The sequence below is a fragment of the Ahaetulla prasina genome, chromosome 5 (genome assembly GCF_028640845.1).
Source record: "Ahaetulla prasina isolate Xishuangbanna chromosome 5, ASM2864084v1, whole genome shotgun sequence".
Taxonomy (NCBI): Eukaryota; Metazoa; Chordata; class Lepidosauria; order Squamata; family Colubridae; genus Ahaetulla; species Ahaetulla prasina.
The window spans coordinates 15,954,575-15,960,646 of record NC_080543.1 but is presented as its reverse complement, the minus strand read 5'-3'; the positions used below and the strand labels follow the sequence as shown (position 1 = coordinate 15,960,646).

The window sequence follows — 6,072 nt, the reverse complement described above, 5'->3', positions numbered from 1 at the left end:
TTTGGTTCTGAATATGTCCACTCCTTCCTTTCTCCTTTTTAATTAATGTTCAAACTTAAATGTTGATTTTTATTTAGACTTTGCCAGCATCAAAATGGTGTAGGCTCATGTCAGATCATCTTATAATTTCTAAATATCCTATGGGTTGACAGAGGTCTTACTAAGATTTATAAAACAAATAGTGCACTCCTTCCCAAATCCTGTAGAACAGTGATGGGTTGCTACCGGTTCACCCTGGTTCAGGCGAACCAGTAGCAGCGGTGGTGGGAGGCTCTGACCACCCACCCAGATGACATTAAATGCACCATTAAATATAAATGCATATAAATGCATATGCACCAAGACAAATTCCTTGTGTGTCCAATCACACTTGGCCAATAAAAAAATTCTATTCTATTCTGTTCTATTCTAAATACGATCTGTGCATGTGCAGAAGCTTCTGTGCATGCGCAGACAGCGGGGAGGGGCACGAGCAAACTGGTAGCAAAGGTAAGTGAAATTCACCCCTGCTGTAGAACGATGGTGCACCATGGTGGTTTTTCCATATAGGACTTGCCTAGGATTCAGTCTGCAGGAAAAACAAATATTTTTATAGAATTTGAAAGCCACATTGAAACCTGATGAGCCTCGGTGGCGCGGTGGTTAGAATGGAGTACTGCACGCTACTTCTGCTGACTGCCGTCTGCCTGCAATTTGGCAGTTCAAATCTCACCAGGCTCAAGGTTGACTCAGCCTCCATCCTTCCGAGGTGGGTAAAATGAGGACCCAAATTGTTGGGGGCAAGATGCTGCCCTTCTGTAAACCACTTAGAGAGGGCTGTAAAGCACTGTGAAGTGGTATATAAGTCTAAGTGCTATTGCTACAAGACGGGGAATCCTAAGTGTCTGATTTGCTGGCCACTTTGGGGAAATGAGACAGATCTATGTCACTATACCGTGTTTCCCCGAAAAATAAGACCCTGTCTTATATTTTTTGAACCCTAAAATAAGGGCTTGGCCTTATTATCCAGGGGATCTTATTATTTTGGGGGTGCAGGAGGTAGCGAGCGTGGCCACCTCATGGCTGCTGCTGTGTTGCACTGCTGTGGCTTATTTTCGGGGGAGGGCGTATATCTACACCCACCCCAAAAATTAGGCTTGGCCTTATTTTTGGGACATGTCCTATTTTCTGGGAAACACAGTACCTGGGGGTGGGGTAGGTCTATTGCTAAGCAAAATGGATCTTTCAGAAGGATAGCAAAGTTGAAGAACTCTGTGAAGGACAAGGAGTATTGAGGTTGGGAAGTTGGGCTTTCTAGTTTGCAGGTTGCTCTTGGGCTGTGCTGTTAACTGGTGAGGGGGTTTCTATTTTATTTTAATTTTTTGGATGGGACTGCAAGGCGTTTGTCTAGAGAATTCATATGACGTCTCTTTGATTAGAGCTACAGACAAAATTTTATATGCCATTTTAATTGGTTAATGACCCAAACATTTCCTGCTTTGGATAATTAACAGTTTGGCTGTCCAAAAAGAAAAGAAAGTGTTTCTTATTCACAGTGTATTTACTCCTTCAAACATACGTAATTTCTGTGAAAATTTAATTCTTTCTTTAGTTGTGACATTTAATTCATAAATTTCCCCCTTCCCCAAGGAATCTTCTCAAATGATTCTGGCATTGAAGCTGAGGGGGAAAAAAGTCCCCAAGATTTCCACAATGTTTGCCATGTGTTAATCTTCCAGATGTTTTCCGAAATCAGTCACCCAATTTCTCCCCCCCCCAAAACCTAGGGAGGGACTTTCTGTATCTGTTTCTAATACATTTTACAGATCCTGTTTTTAGTTTGAGATGGGTAGTTTTGCACGAATTTATCAAAATTTATTAATATGCAATTTTTAAGCTATTACTCTCTCACAGGGGTACCGGTAGGTATCACTTACCTTTGCTACCGGTTGGCTCGCGCGCGCCAGCCGGTAGAACAACTTCTGCATATGTGCAGATCGTATTTGATGATGTCCGGGTGGGTGGGTGGAGCCTCCCACCACCGCTGCTACCGGTTTGCCCGAACCGGTAGCAACCCATCACTGCCCTTTCAATACACTGAATCCATATGAATCTTTCTATACCATAACTGGTGCTCTGTGTCTTTTTTATTGCTGTTATATAAGGGAACGAATCTTTGTAAAACCTCTTATTCTGTATATTCTTTTTCACATTTTCACATGGTCAGCTCTATATTGATCAGAACATGATGGATATAATATAACAACAGAGTTGGAAGGGACCTTGGAGGCCTTCTAGTCCAACCCCCTGCCCAGGCAGGAAACCCTACACCATCTCAGTCAGATCCAGTTATCCAACATTTTCTTAAAAATTTCCAGTGCTGGAGCATTCACAATTATTGTGATATATTATTAGGTGTGGTCACAGGGATGTGCCCTATATAAATGCTACATATGTCTTCTGTATAAGGATCAATTACATTATTTTTCTGTGCTTTGGACAGGTCTTTCTGAAGGGAAAAAAAAGCTTACGTATTTCTTCAATTCTATATGTTCATTTCCTGCCATTATCTTTCAGAATGAATAGGGTTCCTGAAGCTTTTCTGAGCCTTCCAGCGGGGAAATGAAAATGCTTATGTTCCCTACTATTCCCCACCCACCCACCCCGTAAATATTGTAAGCTGCCCGGCCTTTTGGCTAAGATAGAATAGAATAGAATAGAATAGAATAGAATAGAATAGAATAGAATAGAATAGAATAGAATAGAATAGAATAGAATAGAATAGAATAGAATTTTTTATTGGCCAAGTGTGATTGGACACACAAGGAATTTGTCTTGGTGTATATGCTCTCAGTGTACATAAAAGAAAAGATACGTTCATCAAGGTACAACATTTACAACACAAATGATGGTCAATATATCAATATAAATCATAAGGATTGCCAGCAACAAAGTTACAGTCATGCAGTCATAAGTGGAAAGAGATTGGTGATGGGAACGATGAGAAGATTAATAGTAGTGCAAATTTAGTAAATAGTTTGACAGTGTTGAGGGAATTATTTGTTTAACAGAGTGATGGCCTTCGGGAAAAAAGATCAAGCGTAGTATCTGTTCTTATCAATTTAATATCCGATATGTCCTCTATTTGAAGACTACATATTAGATTAAATGGAACTTAGAAAGTAGAAGTTGGGAAAATATTACTATGTATACTACTACAAAATATAATGCATTATAACTACAATGTATAGGAAAATCTTAGAAGTTGAAAGATTATTATTATGTATATCTAAATAATATTATGGGGACGCGGTGGCTCAGGGGCTCAGACAGCTGAGCTTATTGATCGAAAGGTCGGCAGTTCGGCGGTTCGAATCCCTAGTGCTGCCGTGTAATGGGGTGAGCTCCTGTTACTGGTCCCAGCTTCTGCCAACCTAGCAGTTTCGAAAGCACGTAAAAATGCAAGTAGAAAAAATAGGGACCACCTTTGGTGGGAAGGTAACAGTGTTCCATGCGCCTTTGGCGTTGTCATGCCGGCCACATGACCACGGAGACGTCTTCGGACAGCGCTGGCTCTTCAGCTTTGAAACGGAGATGAGCACCGCCCCCTAGAGTCGGCAACGACTAGCACGTAAGTGCGAGGGAAACCTTTACCTTTACCTAAATAATATTATTCTTGTTACTACCATTTTGTATAAAGTAAATTGCTCCAGACAATGTACTGTTCACCAAGTATTCATCTATGTTGAAGAAAAAAAAACCCATAAATAAAATTATATTAAAAAATAATATTGTAAGCCACCCAGAGTTACCATGTGTCAAGATGGGCAGCTAATACATTTTTATAAATACATACATACATACATACCAATGGTAGCTTGCTACTGGCTCGCCCTGGATCGGACGAACCGGTAACAGTGGCGGCAGGCTCTGCCCACCTGCCCAGAAAATTTTGCGCATGCGCATAAGCGTTGTGTGAGCATGCGCGTGCCCATGAGCGAACCAGTAGCGACGGGATTTGCAACCCACTACTGAAATATACATACATACATACATACATACATACATACATACATTGTAAATGCTAGTCAATGCCAGTATTCTTAACCTTTCAAAATGCTGGCATTGGCTATTGTTTTTGCCAGATTTGGGGCCCGTTCCAGATTTGAAGTCCAGGATACTGGATAAACAGACTTCACACCTGGCAAAAACGCTAGTAAACGTTCTTGCAATTGTTCTCCCTGTTTGGATGGGAGAAAGTCCCAAGTGTGGTAATAGGCCCGTGCCTTCTCCCTAGCAGTCTACTTAATTACTGCATGGCCACTTAATTTCTGCAACTGGGACAGCCAGGATTGTGGTTGTTGAGCAAAGTAGGCATGTGATGTCTTAGAATAGAATAACAGAGTTGGAAGGGACCTTGCTCAGGCAGGAAACCCTATACCATTTCACACAAACAGTTGTCCAATCTCTTCTTAAAAGCTTCCAGTGTGTTGGAGCATCCACAACTCCTGGAAGCAAGTTGTTCCACTGATTAATTGTTCTCACTGTCAGGAAATTTCTCCTTAGTTCTAAGTTGCTTCTCTCCTTGATTAGTTTCCATCCATTGCTTCTTGTCTTGCCGTCAGGTGCTTTGGAGAATAGCTTGACTCCCTCTTTATGGCAACCGCTCAGATATCACAACATTGCTATCCTGTCATCCCTAGTCCTTTTCATTAAACTAGACATACCCAGTTCCGGCAACCGTTCTTTATATGTTTTAGCCTCTGGTCCCCTAATCATCTTGATTGCTCTTCTCTGCACTCTTTTTTTTTTGCTCAAACCAGCCAAGATTCTGGGCCCAATTATGAACATTAAGTAGATGGCTGCCTTTAATTTAGAAAGCATCATTTTTAACTGCAGCATTCAGCCTGGGATTTTAGAACAGCTTTTATTCCAGGGTTTCATTTTCTTCTTAATCTTTTCCCACATTGTCTTTTCTATATTCATTTTTTTCCCCTTAAACATTTAACAAAATCTTGACATTCAGGAAATAGCTCCATCTGCTATATTGAGAAATTATATATAAAAAAGAATTAAATGTTTTACCTACAAATGTGAATAAGTTCCATTAAAAATAAAACTATGAAATAATTATGCGAATTGTTTACCCACTTCACAGGAACACTCAAGTCATAGACGGTAAGGTTAGATCAGAAGCTATTGTCACAGATCCCAGACTTGTGGATGAAAAATGCTTTTGGATATTTGCTTTTCCATTAGGTATCAAAAGTAAATATAACAATTCATAAGGGTGCTGCTCAGTGATTGCATTGTGTCTTTTATCTTTCTCTTAGCTATTTCAAATGCTATTGATAGCATGTATTTTATGTGCAAAATGGGGTGTTTTTTGGCTCCCTCTTGCAAGATCCTGGGAGAAAGCTCCATGACTCATTATAAAAATTTCCAGTAAAGTATACTTTTGTTGTTTCTATTTCCTAATCAGAGGTGGGTTTTAGCAGGTTCTGACCAGTTCTGGAGAACCGGTAGCCCAAATCTTCAACCAAAAACTGTCTACTATTGACCTCACTCCATTCCTAAGAGGTCTATAAGGGGCGTGCATAAGAGCACAAGAGTGCCTACCGTTCCTGTCCTATTGTTTCCTTTCTTTATATTCAATTAATTTAGTTATTACATACTCATACTTATATATATACTTATATATTGTATAGTTATTTCATGCTTACACTCATATATACTGTGTGACAAAATAAATAAATAAAAATAAAAAATAAAAATTTTGAGTAGTTCGGAGAACTGGTAGTAAAAATTCTGACTGGCCCCGCCCGCATCTATTCTCTGCCTCTTGAGTCCCAGCTGATCGGGAGGAAATGGGGATTTTGCAGTATCTTTCCCCTGGAGTGGGGAGGGAATGGAGATTTTACAGTATCCTTCCCCTGCTACATCCACGACCACGGCCACCAAGCCATGCCATGGCCACCAAGCCACACCCACAGAACCGATAGTAAAAATATTTGAAACCCACCACTGCTCCTAATGATTTAATTTTTAGAACGTAGAATAACAGAGTTGGCAGAGATCTCGGAGGTCTTCTAT

The 6,072-nt window shown here is 40.3% G+C and overlaps 1 pseudogene; it reads left to right on the top strand.

Annotated features, from left to right (window-relative positions):
- Window positions 1-3,054: 3,054 nt before the first annotated feature.
- On the top strand, window positions 3,055-3,158 carry LOC131200300 (U2 spliceosomal RNA; annotated as a pseudogene).
- The last annotated feature ends 2,914 nt before the right edge of the window (window positions 3,159-6,072 follow it).